Source organism: Camelus dromedarius, chromosome 5, assembly GCF_036321535.1.
Source record: "Camelus dromedarius isolate mCamDro1 chromosome 5, mCamDro1.pat, whole genome shotgun sequence".
Taxonomy (NCBI): domain Eukaryota; kingdom Metazoa; phylum Chordata; class Mammalia; order Artiodactyla; family Camelidae; genus Camelus; species Camelus dromedarius.
The window spans coordinates 67,318,065-67,339,398 of NC_087440.1; the positions used below are offsets into that span (position 1 = coordinate 67,318,065).

Consider the following 21,334-nt stretch of genomic DNA (forward strand, 5'->3'; position numbering starts at 1 on the left):
TGAAACAGTGCCTGCCACAGTAAAGACGATGAACAGGCCTATGAAGGGTGAAACAGGTGAGTGTGTGTTTCAGGGGTTTCTCCTATGATCAGTGCTAATTCTTTTAAAATAGAATTATTAAAAGATGATTTTCTGATCAGTCAATTATATTTGTAGGGTTGACCTTCATGAGAAGTATTATTCTAGATTCTGCAAGGTATACAAAAGGAATAAAAGATATGGTCCCACTTTGAAAGCTTGCACCAGGTTTAAATAGGTACCCAAAGGTAGACACACACACACACACACACACACACACACACACACACACACACACACACACACACACACACAAATGAAAGTGTAATACAGCAGTGCACAAGTGAAAAGATACGAATCTTTTTGCAATGAAAACAGAGGGGATGAAGAAGCATAAAAGGTGAGTTTGTCTCTTGGAGGACAGGAACTCAAAAATTCTATCATGAAAAGTCTCAGCTTTGTGTCTCTGAGAGCCACGTATTTTTATGAAAGAAAGCTCATTATGTTGATTGTTCTCTGGCCAAGCTGGTCATTCGCTTTAGCTGGGTCTCTGTGTTTTTGTTTAAATATTTCCCTTGTTTTCACCTGCAGCTCTTGTTACTCCACAGTAGAAACCAGGTGGCCCAGCCTAGCGTGTCCTGACTCTCCAGGTCTTTTTCCATTTTTAGGCCGCCGTGGTATGTGCTGATTCTGGAATGCTGTGGAATGCCCATGTCTCTCACCTCAACTTCTCTGAGATCTTACTCCATCCTTCAGAGTCCACTTGAGTCTCAGCTCCAAGATACCTTGTCCAACCCCTCAAACTGAGTCCCAGCTTCCCCAGCTTCAGTCTTAGTGCTTAGTTATTATTCTGATGGGTGCTGAGTCTATGGGAAAGCTCTTTGCAGACTATGGCATATAGTGCAGGAGGAGGGAGCAATGTTGCTATCTTTCTTTTGCCAGCATTATTTTTTTAATACTTGAAGTACAGTTGATTTACAATGTTGTGTTAATTTCTGGTGTACAGCATAGTGATTCAGCTATACACACATTTATTTATATTCCTTTTCATATTCGTTTTCATTTTAGACCATTACAAGGTATTGAATATAGTTCCCTGGGCTGTACAGCAGGACCTTGTTGTTTATTTATTTTATATGTAGTGGTTAGTATCTGCAAATCTTGAACTCCCAGTTTATCCCCACCCCCTTTCCCCTTTGATAAGATAACCATAAATTTGTTTCTATGTCTGTGAGTCTGTTTCTGTTTTGTAAATAAGTTCATTTGTGTCTTTTTTTTTTTTAAAGATTCCATATATAAGTGATATCATGTGATATATTTCTTTCTCTTTCTGACTTACTGCACTTAGAATGACAATCTCAGGTCCATTCACATTGCTGCAAATGGCTTTTTTATGGTTGAGTAGTATTCCATTCACATCTTTATCAAGTCATCTGTCAATGGACATTTACGTGGTTTCCATGTCTTGGCTATTATAAATAGTGCTGCTGGAAAATTGGGATGCATGTATCTTTTCAATAGAGTTTCCTCCAGATGTATGTCTTGCATTATTTTTTTACCTGTTATATGTGTATCCCTTGGTACACATGGCCTGACATTAACTGAGAGCCCCTAGGAGTGAAAAGTTTTATGTGAATCCATCCTGGCCTGCAAAACAAATACACAAACAACAACAAACCAAGGCAGCAGGGAGCTGTAATGAATGAGGGAGTAATTGGAGGGCGCTCTGCCTGGGTAGCGGAGGTGGGTAACCTGCCGCGGGCGCAGCTCTCACAAGAGACCGTGGGGTTAGTGGAGGCACAAGAGCAAGGGCTTCCAATCTGAAAGACTCTGGTGCAGGTGTGGACTTTATTCCAGGTGACATTGGTTGCGTCTCTGAACCCCTTTGATCATCCCTATCCTTGTGTGAAAAATGAGGGAGGTGACATTGCTGTCTGCTTTCTGGGGAGGTGTTTATGAGATATTTGGGGAAAAACTGTTCTGTTAGTTTTAAAGTACTTATAGTAGTTGTTACCAGTAGAAACACGTCAGGTAGAACTAGAACCACACATTGGATGCGATCATGCGTCATGCCCAGCCCTGGCCAGGAGGGTGATGTGGCAAGGTGAGTGGGCACGGGAGCTGCGGGGACACCTGGTTGACCTCGATGGCTTCAAGATCTGGTGGCAGCAGCGGGGGGTGCCTGGCAGGCCCCTTACAGCGTGTTGAGGGAGCTTAATGAAGTGATACGTGGAGATTTGTAAGCACCAGGGTATTCAGAGTGGGACAGGGAAGTGATAAAATTGGTGCGGCGACATTACTTCACTCCTGTGGGACGTTTACCTTGGGGAGATTCCTGGGTGGGGACTTACATTGCTGCTTTTTATGATGAACCTTTGAACAGTAAATATGACACAAGTGACAGTTACCAAATTACAGACCCTCTCTCTCTGTCCTGGAAATTCACAGTGGATCCTGATAGGGAAGGGTTGGTGAAAGGAGGAAGCCACGTTTGCAGCAATAGCTTCCGGCAGTGACTTGGGAATTTTGAATCTGGAGAACTAGCCTCTTAGTTTCTGTCTGCTGGGAATCGCTCTCTGACACTTCAGCAGCCTCCAGAGTAGCCGTGGGCTTTTCAAGATGCCCTGCAACTGGGGACAGTATGAGAACCCTCTTGCTGAATGTTTTCATACAGACCCGAAATGAAAAAAAAAATGCACATCTCTGGCATTACTCAATTGGATTCTCCAAACACTTGCAAGAGATGTGCTGTATAAAAACAGAAGGAGAGGGGATGCAGAGGGTGACTGGTGGGACTGCCCGTATATCATTAGACACTTACGTTAGGAGCTGTGTTCTCATGCTCGTGGTTAAATCACGGAAACTTTGTGGACCTTAAGGCTCACATCTGTACAGGGAGGGTGTTGTGGCTAGTGGTCTCTTGTTGTGAATATTGTACATTGTAAAAGGGATTGGAAAATGTTCTCCTGGTCTTCTGATTGTATATGGAACACTTCCTGGAGGAATGTTAAGTTTTTTTTAGGAGCTCTTTTCTCTCTACAGTGTTTACTAAGGACTTACTTTGTACTTGGACTACTTTGGGAGCTGGAAACAGCCGTGAGCAAAGCAAGTCCTCTGCTTTCTAGATGCTTACATTTTAAGGAACAGACACAGGGTCTACATTCACAAACACATGAAGAGGTGGCAGAAACAATGCATTACGTTGCACATGGAGTTACGAATGGGTAAAGTCAAGGACAACTGAGCCTTTTGGCCTGAGTGGCTGGTGGTGGTGGTCACTGGTCTGGTGAATGGAGTGGGTCTGGGAGGTAGGGGAATCCATATTCTGCTGATTTTGACATGCTGAGAAGACAGTTTACCTAGAGTTTTAAGTTTGAGAGTCTTGGCTGTATACATGGTATTTGAAGCTTTGAGACTGGGTGAGATCAGCTGTTGGCTGAATTTAAATAGAAAAGGGAGGAGGGATGGGGACCATGGCTGGGCTTCAACATTGGATGGCTAGTAGAGGAAACCAGAGAGAGAGACCCCAGCTGGGTGCTCTTGGCCTCAATCAGCAGTGTGTGTCTGTGCCCTGTGCTTCCTTCAAGTTTAGGGAAGGTGTTTGCCGGGGTGAGTTTACACTGACCTACGTATATGTAAGGGTCAATAAATACCTTTTGAAACAGAATACTCAGTCCTTGCAAGGTGCCGAGAGATGAGCACTCTCTTTGGTGACCTTCACCTTCCTCCTTCTTTCTCATTGCTGCCCACGATGCCAACACCTACAAATGGCCCCCACTCTCTAGACACCCAGGTCCTTCGGGGTAGGCTGGTCATGTTGAATGCTCATCATGAGTTCCTTTTGTTTATAACAAGAACCTGTTTTTGTCTGTGGTACTTGTTATTGTAATTACATAATTAAAATTTTATGTAATCGGATGAAATGTGAGTGTTATATTTCTACCAAAATATGCTAAATGCTTTGGAAAGCCTCCAAAGGCAAGCCTCCAAAAAGAATGCTGTTAAGTTAGGTATTGTCATGGCAGCTGTAAAGGATTGGAGGAGTAATTAAACCTCCTTAAGGAGTGTCAGCTTGCTTCCTGAGAGCCTCTGAGTTTGTGCTCCACTCTGATAAAGCGCGGAGATTGGAAGTTGTGGGTGATGTTTTTGAGGGGTGTGGCTTGTGTCAGAATGATTAGCCTAACAGTCAGTCCAGAGACTCCTTGTTCATGAAAAAGACATCGACCCCCACATCAGGAAATTGGTGAAAGAATATACATCTTATTAATTTCAAATAAGTTGGCAAGGTAGGGGTGTGTCTGTGCATGCGTGTGTACGTGCATGTATGTGAGTGGTACTCTACGTAAATCAACCTTTTTAATTTCTAAGCCAGTTATCATCCTTTTACCTTGGTTAAGTGGGGTTTTACTACATGAACTTTATAAAAACAGTTTTATTGTATGTGCCAAAAAACTTCAAACGGGTTGTTTCCACTTTACCACTTCTAGGACTTGATGCTATGAAAAAAACATTTCTTTAATACATACAGATTCCAAAGATGTTTATCGCTTTAGTGTTCATAACATAAAAATTGGGTGCAGTCTACATGGCAGGTAGTGCAAAAGTGGTTAAGTTGTGCCGTCTACACATAGAAGACTATCATACTGTGATTAAGCATCCAATTTTTGAAGAATACCAAATGACATGGAGAAGTATGCAGAGGATAATGTTAAATTACAAAGGATAGAAAGCACTTTACGTAATATGATCTCAATTTTTAAAACTACTACAATATTAGCAGCTTATCTCTGGGTGATAGGATTGTGGGTGGCTTCTGAGTTTACAGTTTATATTTATTTTGAATTTTGCAATTTTCCACTTAAAGAGGTATTATTTTTGTAATTACATAATAACTTTATTGCAGTAATAGATGACTTGAAACTTTACAAAGATGTCTTTTGAATTTGTTGCTATTAAGAGTTTGTGCTTCATAGAATGACTTACTAAGAGAAAACATGAAGGATAATAGTAAAAACTTTTAGTCTTTAAAATAATTATTAATTATTTATAATTAAATGTATAAACAAGTAAAATTACCTTTATTTTAAAAATTAAACATATACATATATAAATAAAATTACTGTTCATCTGAAATGATAATAAAGATTATATAATAAGTATATTTTAATATTTATAGGTGTAGAAATAAAATTGCTTTTAGCTTTATAATTGCTATTAATCATTATATAGTTACCAATCTTTATAATAACCAAGACAATTGAACAAAAGAGAATTTTCCTTATTTTTGAAATCAAGAAACAGTGTCAGAAATGGTTGTTTCCCCCGCCCCAAGTTACAGTTGGTAATGGCAGATTTTGAACCCAGATTTTCTGATTCTGAATTTGTTGGTCTTTCTGCTCCTGGCACTGCTTCCTACTCTTTTCTTCAGTCAGGTTAGGTATAGAGTGAAGGAGTAGTGGGAGTCTGACTTCACAGTCCTGAACTGGGGAACTGCTGACCTTCCATCCGAAACTGCACATTGAAGGTTAAATAAAGTGGGTGAAGTGGAAGTCTCTGAAACAGGAACTTTTGAGCAGAAATGGTTGCCTCCTATCAGAAGAAACCTAGAGCTGTGTTTTCCCAAATGGGTGTATACATTGGTGTGCTGAAAGTAAATATTAGAGTTGTTATTAAGCTATTCTAAGAAATAAACTGAAAGTTACCAGTATTAAACATTGGAATTGAAACTGCGGCCCTTGCATGGTCCTGTATCAGATGCTAAGTGTCCCATTTGGAACACAGCCCTCCTGGGGGTTGTGTGGGACTTCACAACGAGAAAGTGGAGAGGGACCCTCACTCTGTTGTTTGCTTTTAGCCTCTTGTGACATGCTGCATTTACTCAATAGGCTTGCAGATTATGTTAACCAGTTTTAATTAAAGTACCAGCTACAAAGTTGACACTTGGCTTACAAAGATTCCTACAAAGCACTGTGGTTTGAACGTGATGTTGATAATGCAAATTACAAATGAGCTGTAAAGAGTTGGCAGAGTGGAGACTTCTCTCTGTGCAAGCTATTATCAGCTATGAAATTAGCTGAAGAGTCAGTCTAAGAAAATTCAGTTCTCTGTTTGGGGAATCATTATGCAGTTACCGAAGTCCTTTGCAGTGAAGGACATGGTGCTGATGGCCAATACCAGGAGTATTCTGAGTACTTCAGGGGACCTGGGGATAATGTCCACCGAGAGTTATGGTCACTTTCATGTAGTTCAGTTTCTTTATAAAATTCTTTCTATTCAGCCACCATTTATGGAGTATCTCTTAGATACCAGGCACTGTGCTAGTGTGATGAGGAAGACAGCGCCTTTAAAGAGCTCACCGTCTAAAAAGGTCTTGATCTTGCACTAAAATGATAGAATGAGAGGTTTTTTTTTTGTTATTAGGTGACAGCTCTTCCAACCTTGTTACTATTTAGGTGAGGACTCCTCTGCCGTGCACTGCACCAAGTCCCCGCTGTTGGTACCTAGGAGCCATCGGAATCCCTCCCCTGACTTGGTATCACCAGGCTTCACCTGTGGCGTCCAGGTTTTCCTTTCTTCATTTGTCTCTTTACAATTGCCTTCTCAGTCTTGATTTTTCTAACTTGCATTTTTTGAATAAGCATTGCTAATATATTCCAGCCTGAAAAAAAACCTTATATAGATAGATAAATAAAATTACTGTTCATCTATGTAGTAATAATGATTATAATATATAATAAATATACATGACTATTTAGAGGTATAGAAATATAATTGCTTTTAGCTTTATAATTGCTATTAATCATTTAGGATAGTTACCAATCTTTATAATAACCAAGACAGTTAAACAAAATAGAATTTCCCTCATTTTCAAAATAAAGAAACAGTCTCAGAAACGGTTGCTTCCCCCGCCCCAAGTTACCCAGTTGGTAATGGCAGATTTTGAACTCAGGTTTTCTGATTCTGTATCTGTTGGTCTTTCTGCTCCTGGCACTGCTGTCTAGTGTTTTCTTCAGTCAGGTTAGGTTTATAGAGAGAAAGCTTAAAGTCCTGATCTGGGGAACTGCTTGTGGATAGAAGATTAAATAAACTGGGTGAGGTGCAAGTCTCTGAAACAGGAGCTTTTGAGCAGAAATTGTTGCTTCCTAGTAGAAGGAACCTAGAGCTGTGCTTTCCCAAATGGGTGTGTTTAGGGTTCAAATCATGTAACATGAGTGAGTTTTATTTTAAAAAATATTGAGTGCGTGTGTGAAATTCTGCACTTTGGTTTTATTTTGAATGTGGAACATCTTTTCTGGCTACGGAGACTCAGAAGTAATAGCATCCTAGGCAGCAGAGAGGAGAACACTGCTGTGGTGGAGCCACTGGACATCACCTTTCACTTTTTAAACAACAAAAAAAAGTTTAAACTGAAGTGTAGTTGATTTAACCTTTCACTTTTGACATCTAGCAAAGAGCAGCACGACCTGTGCATGAGTCCAGGTTCAGTAATGTACAGTCGGGTGATTCTTTTTAAGCACGTGTCTCAAAGAACCCCAAGAAGTAACACTTTCTAAAGAATAATGTAGTATATACTTCAGGCTTGAAATACGAGACTCAGAGCAGGCTTACTAACTGTTCATCTGTTCCTGTGCTCTGTTCTCAAGATCAAGGAAGAGTCTCCCTCATTTAAAAATAACCGGACTTTTTATTTGTTTGTAACTGAATTATTTTTGTAATAATTGCTGAGAGCAGTGTTATCTGAACGTTTAGTGTCTCTTAACCATCCCCTGCCTCGCTTTTGGTGGTGATGGCGGGATATTAGATAGAACCTTTAAAAAGTAGGATTTCCCTAAGAATATTAAAAATGAAGACATCATGCCCACAGTCACCATTTATGGCAAATTATGTTAGGAGTTGAAGACGGGATTCAACTGTTCTAATGTTTCAGTGTAGGGAACCTTTGAGAAGAAAAGAAAGAAAAAAAATTATCCATAGCTTCATCATGAAAATAAAAATTCTATTTAAGAATACTTTGTAAAACAACACATCTGTGATTATTTAATGCCGTTGAATGGCCGATGCTAAATCACGCAGAGCATCCTTGAAGAGGAAACAACATCAGCGCGGCGGGAACGGGTGAATCTGCATCGCCCTTTTGGTGGTTGCCATTGTTTTTCCTTGTTATTTCCTGTTACTCTGTTTCCGGCGGACAGAAGGCGTGCAGAGATGTGTCGTAGAGAGTGATCTTACCATTTACCAACCTGGGTTGGCTCATTTCGGCTGAGCTGAGAGTGGCTCTTCCCTGCGCTCACTCGGTTGGGTAGAGCCTCAGTTCTCACAGGAGGCCTATGGAAACTGGGCTCAGTTTCAGGCACACTGGGGAGGCGTTACCCCTTTGTGGTGGTCGTGCTGACAGAGTGCAGATGCTCTCCATGAAACTGGATTCCTTGACCTTTTCCTTTGGGACACGTGCTCTTCAGTTTTTAAAACAAACTATATGTGCATTGAGTGCTTCCTGCTGAGGAACTGGAGGAGGTGTGTGGGGTCCTGTGGAGACAGAGGTGAGGCTGGATTGTAGGGGACAAACTTCAGATGATTCTGAGTTCATGCATCTGTTTCCCTGTTGCTTCACCTGCTTTGTAACAACATCTCAAAAGCCAGATGCTTAAATGACTAGCACTGTTGGGCTCTATTGAATATTGGCTGTCTGGCTGTTAACCAGACACTTTTTTTTTTTTTGGTGGCTGAGCAGTTAACTTTGGGAAGAGATGATTTTGTGGTATCTTTTTAAATGTTCTTTAAATAATACTTAATAGTACATTGCTCCATTGTCCCATTGTCTTTAAAACTCATTTCTGTGGCAATATGCACAGAAGGTGTTATTGTAAATTTGAGTTATTTTTACACTGGTTAAAAAAATTAATATGAAGTAAAAATAAATTGCCCTTTTTTATGGTGTGTAATTCTATGGATTTTAACACATGTATAGATTTGTATAACTATGCCCACAACTGTTCCATCCCCTCATTCTCCTCCCACCCCTAAATCCTGGCAACCACGGATGTGTTCTGCATCCCTATAGTTTTGTCTTTGCAAAGATGTCATTTAAATGGAAACATACAGCATGTAATCTTTGATGCTAACTTCTTTCACTCAATACGATGACTTTGAAATTCTTCCACGTTGTGGGTGTCAATAGTATGTTCCTTTTAATTGCTAAGTAGGATTCCACTGTGTGTATCCATTAACCCACTGAGAACCATTTGGGTTTTTCTAGTTTTTAGGTTTTACAAATAAAGCTACTATGAACCTTTGTGTGTAAGCCTTTGCATAAACATATGCTTTCCTTTCTCTTTGGGAAGTACCTATGAGTCCAATGGCTAGATTATATTGTAGGTATACATTTAACTTTTTAAGGAAATTTCAAACCATTTTCCAGAGTTAACTGTATCAATCTGCATTCCTACCAGAAATGTATGAGTGAGATTTTCAGGAGCTTGGCATCGTTTGTCAGCTCTTGGTATTGTCAATATTATTAATTTTAACCATTCTAACAGGTGTGTGGTGGTATCTCTCATTTTAATTTGCATTTCCATAATGGCTAGTAATGGCGAACGTTTTTTCATGTGCTCACTTGAAGCTTATTTGCAGCCATTTGTACATCCTCTTCAGTGAACAATCTGTCTTTTGCCCATTTTTTAATTGGGTTGGTTCTTTTGCTGGTTTAGTTTTCAGAGTTTTTTTGTTTTGTTTTATTTTTGTTTTTAACCTATTCTGGATACAAATCCTTTGTTGTATATGTAATTTGCAAACATTTTCCCCAGTCTGCCCCTTATTTTTTTCATTCTTTATTAATAGTGTCTTTCTCAGAGCAAGAATTTTTAATTTTGAAGAAGTGCAATTTATGTTTTTAATGGATCGTGCTTTGTGTGTAATTTTCAAGAATTTTTTGCCTTTATAACACCAGGTCATAAAGATTGTTCTTTATGCTTTGTTCCAAAAGCTTTGTAGTTTCACATTTCACGTTTAGATCTATGCCATAGATTTTGAATTAATAGTTATATAAGGTCTGAGGTTTCAGTCAAGGTTCCTTATTTTGCATATGGATGTCTGATTGTTCCAGCACCTTTTGTTGGAAAGACAGTCTTTTCTCCTTTGAATTGCCTGTGCATCTTGGCTAAAAATCAGCTGACTATATTTGTGTGGGTTGATTTTTACAGTATTTTCTGTTTCCCTGAGGTTCCCTTTTTTAAGTCCTGCAGACACAGAGATGGGGCTTTAGACTGGGGCGGTGCAATTTCGTGACTGCCTTCACTTTGGACCAAGAGGCAGGCAGACAGAGAGCAAAAAAGCAACAGAACGTTTGCCCCTACATCTTGAGAGCCATAGCTCCTCTGATCAGGGAGGAAGGAAGGTTCCTTTCCCTCAGAGGTTTAGCTGACTGTGGTCCCCTTTGCTTGTCACCACCTTGTGATTGCTGTGGGCTACCAAGCAACAGAACAGAGAAAAAAAGAAAAATGGGGAATTTCCCCTACTCTCTCCAGGGTTAGGAATCCCCTTTCCCGCTTAAGCTAGAACACCGAGGATTTGTGGATTTCCTCCCCCGTCTACATTCTGGTGCTCGCTTCCTCGTGTCTGGTTGCCTTGGGTCCAGGTTGGGGGATTTTGGAAGAAAATTCGGAGAAATTCATCACTGATTTGGTGGTACTTTGAGTTTTGCTCTTCTCCCCTGTTCAGCCAGCTGCCATCGTTTATTTTTCAGAGCCCTCAAATAGCTGCTGCTTATATTCTGTCCAGGTGTTACAGCTGGAATGGATGGAGGCTGCTTCCTTCATCCTACCTGGAACCAGTACCCCTCTGTGTTGTTTTTCAGTACAAAATCCGGAGAAGTGTTTTGGGCGAGTCACAGACATCTTAGAACGATAGCTATTGCGTGAACAAAGTTTCCCTAGCCTTTTTTTTTTTAAGTCATATTATCTTGGCTGAATTGATTTACATTTGTAAATATGAGAACAGACTGGAAGCCTTCCAGTTCTGTGGAAATTCTGTGCTAAGATTACAGTGGTCTCTTTGGCTCCTCCTCCTTACTAAAAAATTAACGATTTGAGGTAAACATTTTAGTACCACATGCAGATTTACATTTAGTATCATTGGATTTTCGTTGCCAAAAGGCACCTGGATGCACCTGGGAAGCCCGTTGTCCTTCACTATTCAGTTTACCTTGTAGCTCTTACCTTTTTTACATCAATAATTATCTGATTTTAAACCCTCAATATCCAGTTACTGAGTTGCCTCCATGGTGTGAGTTGATTCATCTTCATTCTGAACCCCTTGCATAAGCTTTAAGAGGAATTCGAGGATTTAGGGATGTCCAAAAAAGAGACGCTAATTATTAACATATTCATTCGCTACTGACTTTAAAAAATGTGGACTAAATATAATTATCTAGACAGCTGGTGAAAAGCAAATATAACTCAGTGGATTCCTAGTGGAAACAACTACATGGTCTAGAAATTAGCTAATTTATTTTAAGTAATTATTTATTAGTAGAAATTCATTAAGAATTAGTGAGGGAAGAATCAAGCATAGGGGATCATAAATCTCTTGAAATCAACCCCAGGAGGCCATGTTAATGGGATCACAGCAGGATGTAGTAGACAATTAGAATGGCCAAGTTTAAGGTAATTAAGAGTAACTCATGTGGCATTTGAATTACAGAAAATGACGGTAATATAGGAAGAAGGACAGTTGAAAAATCCTATGATCTCCCTTTATAGATATATCATAGTGATGATGATTATTGGCATTTTTATGCTTTTAGCATTTGTTTCCCCCATAATATTCAAGTCTTGATGGCTTGAATACTGCCTCCCCTAGTGCTTGCCATGTTTTTATTATTTAAGACTAGTAACAGTTGGGTGTGTATGTGGAGCTCTGTACCAGACCCTGTGCTGAGCACCTCGCGTGGGTTATCCCGTCGTCCTTTCAAGAACCCTGTGAGGTTGGTCCTGATTGACCGGAGAGGACCCAGGCACAGAGGGGCCAGGCGCTTCCGATGGAATTCACGTGATCTCGTTCTGGAGCCTTGCTCTGCTCTAACCTTTCAGCTGTAAGACTGCCTAGTAGAATGGGGCAAAATTTTTGGGAGGAAAGGATTGAGAAGCCCAAATTAAATACTAAAAGTTAACTACACATTTTGGAAGTGTAAAGAGCCTTTTTGAGTAGGTATCTAGGAGCTTTAAAAATCGTGGGCTGGGTTTTGTGATTATCCAGCTTAAACCAAAGAAAGAATCGAACAGTCTCAGGTTTATGATTCATTACGTCGTCCGAACATTTCTTCTGCCAGTTTCCCCCACGTCAGCTTGGTGTCAGTAACCACTTTTTATCACCACCCTTTTCCTGAGTACGTGTCCTCAGTAGAATTGTGCCACTAATTCAGTGCCAGGGGACTGAATCCAAAGAAAGACTCAGGTGGGTTGTGGTTTAAAGAAGTAAGAATTTGGTACTCTTTTCATCTGGATAATTTAGGGTCCTAATATGCTTAATCTTTTAAACTTCTCGAATGACCTCACGGAGATGGGTCCTCTTTATGTTTACGAGATGACTCCTCTCCGTCTTCTGTTTCTCACACCCAAATTAATTAAAGTGCTCTTAAACCAGTTGGGTGATTTTCTACTTCTAAGAGAAAATAAGACCCTTTTAGGAATTGAGGAATGGTGTTAACATCCTGTCCAGATGGATATTTGTGCCTGAATGTTCATGTTTACACACATTTTTCTTTGTGACTGTACTGGCAGCAGCCAGCTCAGAGTCAGCCAGGCAACTTGTGTGGGCTTCTTCTTTAAGAACAGTTGCAGCTGATAACAAAGCACAGATAAGGTCCTTTTTCAATACTCCCAGAGTCGTTTTGCTCTCTTTTTCTTTTTTTAAAGCCCATTTTTTTTAATAATTTCTTTTTTGGTGGGGGGAGGAGGTAACTGTGTGTATTTGTTTATTTAACGGAGGTCCTGGGGATCAAACCCATGACCTGATGCATGCTAAGCAGGTACTATGCCACTGAGACACCCTCCCCAACCTTGCTCTCTTTTTGATTAAGTGACCTTATAGTTAGAGGCGAAAGACATGCTAAAAGTCATTAAGGGGAAAAGTCTTAAAAGTGGTCAAAATTTGGGAGCCATCAGAATTTTATCCTTTACCTAAATGTTAACACTTAACTTAGATCATAGTTTACCCACATCACGTAGGCTTATGGTCAGTGTTTTGAGATTTGGTTTTTATTTCTGTTAATAACAATTGATCGTAAGTAGAGGCATTTGGATGTGGAACTGAGAGAGGGGAATGTTCTCGGTGGTATCTTCCAGTGAAGCTGCACATTCTCTATGAAAATGTGCCCGCATTCACCTTTCACTCACATTGTACCACACTTAATGAGAATTTAAAACCAGACCACCTGATTCTACTTTCCTGGAGCCGTTGATATTGTTGGGAGATTCATATATACAAGAGCTCTACAGAAACAAGGAAGACCCAGCTTGATTGTCATTCCTTTGAAAATCTTCTAACAGCTTAGATGAGCTCAAAATGTGGATTCTAACTCTATAGCCTTAGTCTTGCTTATGTAGACTACTGGTTTACCATCCCATTCTGTCCCTGTATGCATACTGTTCAGTTGACACCTTATCACCATGATTTCTGTGCAAAAAACATGTCCAACTACGTCACTCTCCTGCTTAAAACATTTCCAGGGCTCCTCACAGCCTGTGGGAGATGGTCCAGGGTTGTTCATATGGTCTTCCATCCATCTTCTGCCACCCCCTGCTTTGAACTTGGTACTTCTGATGCACCGTGCTGCCTCTTACCTCAGGGTGCTGATCCCTTTCAACACTTCTCTTTCTACTCCTTCCTTCCTTCCGACACCCTAGGTTGGGCGGTGTGTTCCACCTCTGCACTCCGGTAGTGCTTTGTGCTTACCTCTCTCTTGCCTGTCACTGTATTGTATTTGTCTGTCCATGTGAGGGAGCTGTGAATTCCTTGAGAGCAGGGAACCATGTCTTAATTATCTGTTTCCTCAAGCTTGATACAGAAACTGACACAGGGTAGATACTCCCCTCAGGGTGTGTTAATGCAGTGTTGTGTGAATGATAGAGCTGCTTTTTGAGGTAGTGAGTTCCCATTACTTGCAGTGTTCCAGGCAGGAGCAGAGAGGACTCCATGACTCAAAAGTGACTCTGTCTCTAATTTTGTTTTTTATATTACTTGATGCTTTTAGTTAGCTTTTTTTTAAATTTAATTTTTTCATATCTTACTTTATCTTTGATGGTTAAATAAAACTTTTCTTGTCATTGATATCATATTAATAGCTATAAAATGCGTAATATATACATTAGCATTAATTTTTCCCATAATGCTGGGAGGAGAATGATTGTATTACTTTAGTTTTATAGGAACTGAGGTCAGAGGGGGGAAAATTCATCCGCCTAGGGTTTTACCTACAGTTAGTAATTATTAGAACCAGGATTCAAATCCAGGTTTGACTCTAGACATTATGTACATTTCCCTATGCCATTTTGCCCATAAAAGAAAACTGAAGTTTGTGCAATGAGTCAACAGACAGCAGGAATTCCGTGGTTGTCAGGTGGTGGTGACTTGACCGTAAGCTTGTTGTTAGTTTGGCAAAAATATTTGAAAGAGAAAGAAATACTCTTTTTCTAAAGAAGTGAACAGAGCGAAAAGTGAAACTAGATTATTTTCTGTTTAGTTTCTTCATATGGATTTTGTTTCTAGCTTTAAACAAAAAGTGTACCTTGAGTTAAAATGGAGAAGTGATGCTGACTTTTCTATTACCAGTAAATTTCTGATCCCACCCAAAGGCGGGGGTCCTCTCCCCCACCCCTCCGCAGCCCCGTGGCATTACTCTGTTTATGTTAGGCATAATCCGTTGCACATAATCCTTCAGCTATTTTGGTGGCAGGGGGTGGAGGAAGGGGTGCGATACCATTTCCACAAAAATAAATTGTGTGTGTCTCGCCTGTGTCAGGCAAGTTGCTGTAAAGCAACCATACCTTTTAAAAAGAACATGACAGGGGTATCAAGTAGAGTAAGAATGCTGTTATATTTTAAATCTCAGCATGAATCTATGACAGTAGACAGTGACTGCCAGAGATTAGTTTAGATCAAAGACCCCCAAATTGACTCTTACTTAACAATTCACCTGGTTTGCAAAACAAAAAGAACCTTTGATAACAAGCTTGGGTTGTGCTGTGTTATCAAAGTGTTTCCAGTCCCCGCTGCCCACTGCCCCGCATGCCTCCTCTCCCGGGGCTTGTTCTGCTGGCCCCACTCACTCTCCCAGTCAGCTCTGAGAGTAGATCAGATATTTTAAGAACCAGATGTCTTGTGTCCAAAGGGAAAAAAAAAAGGAAAATATTTATTTTGATTTAAAAGGTTGTTGAATAAGGACGTGGAATGTGTGATTTAGATGAAAAAGGACAGTGAATCATAAAATACGTTTTAATACGGTAAATATTGTTGAAACTGCTTTTTGCCCAGTCTTACCGTGTATACTTTAAATATTCACTAGCATCTGCAGTGAAATTGGTGTTCGTCTCGTAGGAACAGGGACCTAATTAAACGGTTTGATTTGCACACATGAAATGTCTGTAGGGAAACTGCTTAGGGATGGTAGCTCTCCCACATCACTGGGAGGGTCTCGGGCTCCTTCCAGCTTTCAGCATCCTATGCATGAGGCTTCCATCCACCGAACCACAGGATGCTCTTGGGGCTCCAGCCACCACGTCTGTGAGAGGAGGGGAGAGGGAAGCAGCAGAGGAGCTCTCTGGAGTATCCACCCAACTGACTTGTACCCGCCACAGCTCTTCAACAAGGCTCAAGTGTGGTGTTTGTGTGAGCACATTGCCAGCCCCATTAAAACCAGATTTCTGCGACTAAAGCAGAAGGGGAGGGGAGTGGAAATAAGGTCTGAAAGAGTTGACTCTGTGCCACCAAATGTAAACTTTGTTTTTTAAATCATGAATCTACCCAACCATCTTTTCAAAATCAAAAGGGAAGTGTGTCATGTAGGGATATTTTAAAGAAATACTTCAGTCTGGGGAATTTTTTTTCCAATCTACTACTGTGCTTTTCTAAAATTCTGTTTTGTATGATTTTCTTTTTTTTTTTTCATGGAGGTACTGGGGATTGAACCCAGGGCCTCGTGCATGCTAGGCACATGCTCTACCATTGAGCTATTCCCCACCCCCTATAAAATTCTTAATGTCCTTTTGTTACTCTCGAGTAAGTGATCTTTTAAAATTATAAATATTAATAATCTGGTCTTAAAAACAAATCAGGATTGATATTACCTGCTTTAGATTAAGAAATTCTTTCATGCCTTTCCTAGAGGCACATGATTTAGAAATATTTCTGAACAGTTATCAGATCTGTCTTTCTTCCGGAGCAGCTAGAAGTCATGAACACTCAGTCCCTCAGGTGTTAAAAATTGCTTTGGGTAGCTCTGTTCACTGATGCAGGAGCAAATTCTGCCTCACCCTTCTGATGAACTGTGGTCTTTCTTGCCTCTGGATGTTTCTGCCTGGTTCATTCTCTGTATGAAAAGTTCTGCCTACACTTTTCAACTTGGGAAAATTCTGTTGATTTAAGTTTTACTTCACTGCTCAGCCTTTTGTGTCCTCCACGCCGTCGCCCCTCTGCTCCGTCGCCCCTCTCCTCCGTCACCTCCTGACTGGTGTAGTGGCTTGTTCCCTGCTGCCCGTATCACAGAGAGGAAGTCCAGCAGTGATGGTTTGGCATAAACAAAATCATCAGAATAAAGCCCTCCATCCGAACTGTGCCCTTCCTCCTCCAAGGAAGCATGCATTGAGGACAGTCATCATTTTCCCACGTTGCGTTGTATTTGCTTCTGTGCTTTTCTTTTGCTTTTCTGGATGATAGATTCCATGAGGATGGTTCCTTTGTGTTGGTCATTAGTTATTCCAGGCATCCCTGCATAGCGTGTGGTGCAGAGTAGGTGCTCAGTCATTGTGTAGTGACTGACAATGGATGGGTGAGCAGGAAGGGGAGACGGGAAGACTGGAGCTCTCCAGCACCCACTTTGGAGACATGAAGTAGGGAGGACCATACATCCTGGCCGTAAAAAACAGGGCTCCTTAGCTGGGCAGGTTTTTCATTGTGCTTTGCCTTCCTGAATGAGGGGGCCCTCTGGCAGAAAGCATGGCGTAATTGGAAACTAGAGAATTATCTGTCACTGAAAGACTCTTAAATTAGGAGCTCTGTGTTCTTCCACTTCATGTTGTTCATTTAACATTTATCAGTATATGCCGGGTCCTAGAGCTGCTGAAGTGAGCAACAGTAATCCTTGTCTTTAAGTTCTTCCAGGATAGGGAGGAGACCGGCAGGCGCACACTCACCCCATCCTCAGTGTGTGGGCGCTTAAGCAGAAGATTAAAGGTATTAACAGGGAAGGGACTTGCAATTCTTACGTTCTGTTTCTTCTTTAAGCACATTAAGTTCTTGCTTTGGAAGCTAGTGCTGTTCCTTAAGCCCTGTTCTTTCAGGGGTTGTATAAGCCTGTTTATATTCATAGGTGTCAGACACCACACTGTTGGTGGCAATAATGAGACAAAAACGGCATCAGAGATGGTTGTGCCGCCTCTGCAGTGCCCGTGTCTTTGATCACGACTTCCCTGGACATGGCAGCTGTAAGGAAATACTGCTGAGACTTTCTTTTTAAACTCTGGGCAGGCATTCTTAAGGCCTAAGGTGGCTATTGGAAGCATCATATTCGTATTCTGAGAGGTGGAAGGAGAAAGAAGAAAGGGTGAAATTTTGAACAGTCAGCTCCCTTGACGTAACCTTTCTTTGCTTCATTTTCTGAGAACACATGTGCTTATGTCTCGTTGGCCTGAGCTTAGACACGTGAACTCACCCAGCTGGAAGGGAGGCTGTGGAAGGTAGTGTTTTTGTTAGTTGCCTTGCTTCCCCCGGATAAATTTGGAGTTCTGTTAGGAACGAGGAGAGAGTGGACTTTGGGCACCAACAAGCAGCCTCTGCTATATCGCTCAATAAATGCTCTTCGAATGAGTGAAAGAAAATGAACGGGGCATGATGGAATCAAGGCTTTTGGTGCAGATACCTTACATTTACTTTCCTTGGTTTCTGTCTTTTGAACCTGAAAATCAGATTGATCATCCATATATCTAGAAAGTGAAATATTTGGATTTGCTTTGCCCTCTCAATTGTAATGTTAGTTTATCTTAGGCATGGTGGCCTGGGCCAAAATTGTAGGCTAATGGGGGGAGATATGTTTTGGGTGTGACATACACACATGAACACCTTTGGTATTTTACTTTCATTCTCGATTGTTGACAGTTTATTTTGCTGCATTATTGTGATTTTGGTTTATAGAAATAGATACATAACTTATGTGGTTTTATCTGTACAGATGTTTTCCCAGAGATTTATTTATTTTATTTTTTCACCTCTGCCCTGGCACTGATTTTCCTAGTGTTAATACTCAGATTGATAGGACGTAGAAAAGGGAACCCTCCTACACTGCTGGTGGGAATGCAGTTTGGTGCAGCCATTATGGAAAACTGTATGGAGATTCCTCAGAAAACTAAAAATAGACTTGCCCTATGATCCAGCATTCCCACTTCTGGTTATACATCTGGCAGGAACTCTTGTGCAAAAAGTTATATGCACCCCAGTGTTCATGGCAGCACTATTTACAATAGCCAAGACGTGGAAGCGACATAAATGTCCATCAACAGATGACTGGATAAAGAAGCTGTGGTATATTTATACAATGGAATACTACTCAGCCATAAAAAGAAATAAAATAATTCCATTTGCAGCAACATGGATGGACCTAGAGATTGTCATTCTAAATGAAGTAAGCCAGAAAGAAAAAGAAACATGCCCTATGAAATCACTCATATGTGCAATCTGTACAAAGAAAAGTAGGAACACTACAGACTCATCTACAAAACAGAAACAGACTTGCAGACATAGTAAGCAATTTATGGTTACCGGGGAAAGGGGGAGGGAGGGGATAAATTTGGGAATTTGAGATTAACAAATGTTAGTTAGCCACTATATAAAAAAATAGATTAAAAAAAGAAATTTCTTCTGTATAGCACAGGGAACTATGTTTAATACCTTGTAATAACCTTTAATGAAAAAGAATATGAAAACGAATACATGTATGTATATGCATGACTGGGACATTGTGCTGTACACCAGAAACTGACACATTGTAACTGACTGTACTTCAATAAATAAATATTTAAAAAAAATTAATAGGATGTATTTTCCTAAGTGGTATGTATGCTAGTGCCAACTGTCCACCATGGTAATTCTGAAATACAATTTAAAAAAAATTGTAAATGTCCTAAGTGTTTTGAAGTTTTCTTAAAATTAAGAATGATACTGATTTCCAAAATGATCATCAGTTGGCAGCATAATTATTTAACTGATATTTCGATCGAATATTCATGGTTTTCTTTTATCTTCCACTTTCTGAGCACAAAATTTGAAAGAAAACTTTCTTCATTGTCAGTAAGACTGTTTCGGTCAGGATTGCTTTGTGAACTTTCAGAAGAGAAGTGTACTGTGAGGACCCTTACAAATAGGTTTTTGTCAGCTTCTTCTCTGGGACAATATTCATGTACTCCACACTGCGTTGCAAATATACTCCATTCCTTCATTTGGCTGTGCTGAGCAATCGGAAATTGGTTTTCCCCAATCATCTCAATGCGAAGAATGGCCTGCTTTTATTAGCTATGTGAAGAAGTGAATTCCAGGGACCCTCAGCTGCAGGACGGTTCTCTCTTCACAGCTGCTGCTCTTCCTTTGTAGAGGATGCCAGTTGCTAAGAGAAGGCTTTGTCTGTTGCGTATAAAATGAACTTTGTTTGGACCTCCCTCAAGCAACTTCCAGTGTGTCAGAGTCCAGCTGGACATTCCTCACCAGATGATAATTTCATTGCAGGTCAAATTTAGAGCCCAACATATAGTAGTTTAAAAATAGACACTGCCTTTAGAAGGCTGACCTCTGGGCTGTTTGGGGCTTGGGGATCTGATGCGCCATTTCTTGGGATTCACACAGCTGTTTTAGACTCTGAAGGCAGTGCACATTTAGGCAGATGGTACCAGGGTCCTTGTAACTTGGAACCCCAGTTTTCTTGCCACACACTGGTTTCTTCCGTCCATACACATTACTCCCAGTAAATTCACGACAAGACAAGCTGCCTGTGTATCATAGAGGAGAATCTGATTCCTGTACGTCAGTTGTGTTGGGTGTTTTCCAGTTTGACGAGGAAAGGCTTGAGAACACAAAATCTAACAGGTTAGTTTTAAGGTACTAAGATTCATTGTCTGATATGTTCTTCAGTTTTATGTAGATGAGTCAGAAATTTCCCTTGGGGGACAGAGTAACCGTCGGTAACCCTAACGATGAGCGATGAGCGAGATACGACTCCTGACAGCTCTCACTGGGGCTGGAAGGCAGTTTATCAAATGATACGTACCGTCACATTTGTGATATGCAAGCAGATTATTGGTTATCGAAATAATGGCGTAATTCTTCCCTGTCTCATTCATCACACCCAGGTCTAAGGTTTACGTAGAGTGTGTTCAGAAAGAAGTTAATCGGGTAAGGATGGGGTTGGGAAGGAGTTATCACTAGCTTTTTTAATGATCAGAGAAACAAACGTATTAAGCTTGCATGGATATGTTTGTATTGTCTAATTCTCAATAATTGCCGTTTGTCCAAAATGGAAACAAAATGGTCAGCTTGAAGTTTTAACTATTTGAATTATTTAGACTTCATTAAAAAAAAAACCATTAAGGGCAAATTTTTTTTCTTCATGATTTAAAAAGGTAAAATAAATATTTTTTTTAATGCAGCTGAATGGTTATCAGTTTTACTGACACCTTTGTGTGATAAGATTACTTTGTTTGGACCTCCCTCAAGCAACTAAAGTAAGAGTCCAACTGGACAATACTCACCAGACAGTCATTTAAATGTTTGTCTGAGGTTGATACCTTTAACAATTAGTGTTTAACGTTTCTTTTTGGTACCTTTAGCAATACAAAATCACATATTTTTTTGTGACCCACTTGTGTTAGTAATACTGTTTTTTACGTCAAAAGAAATATTTTTGAAAAAGAGAGAATACAGGGTTTTTTGCTTGCTTTTTGCTTATAAAAGATCAGAATATATTATATATACTCTGTGTGTACACACGCATGTGTAGTCCATGTTATTGTAGTAATTGCTGTGTTTCCAACAGAGGGCTGCTGTGAATATTTTGGCATTG

General features: G+C 40.3%; 1 protein-coding gene across 7 annotated transcripts in view; it reads left to right on the forward strand.

The window, feature by feature from the left end:
* SIPA1L1 (signal induced proliferation associated 1 like 1) overlaps window positions 1-21,334 on the forward strand; it is a 338,644-nt gene that overhangs the window by 107,738 nt on the left and 209,572 nt on the right. The window contains exon 3 of one of the 7 annotated variants that reach the window (XM_064486083.1): window positions 6,471-6,580. The exons of the other annotated variants lie outside the window; for them this stretch is intronic. The gene's annotated coding sequence lies outside the window, so the exon portion shown is untranslated. The remainder of the gene's footprint in view (window positions 1-6,470; window positions 6,581-21,334) is intronic. 7 annotated transcript variants of the gene reach the window in all.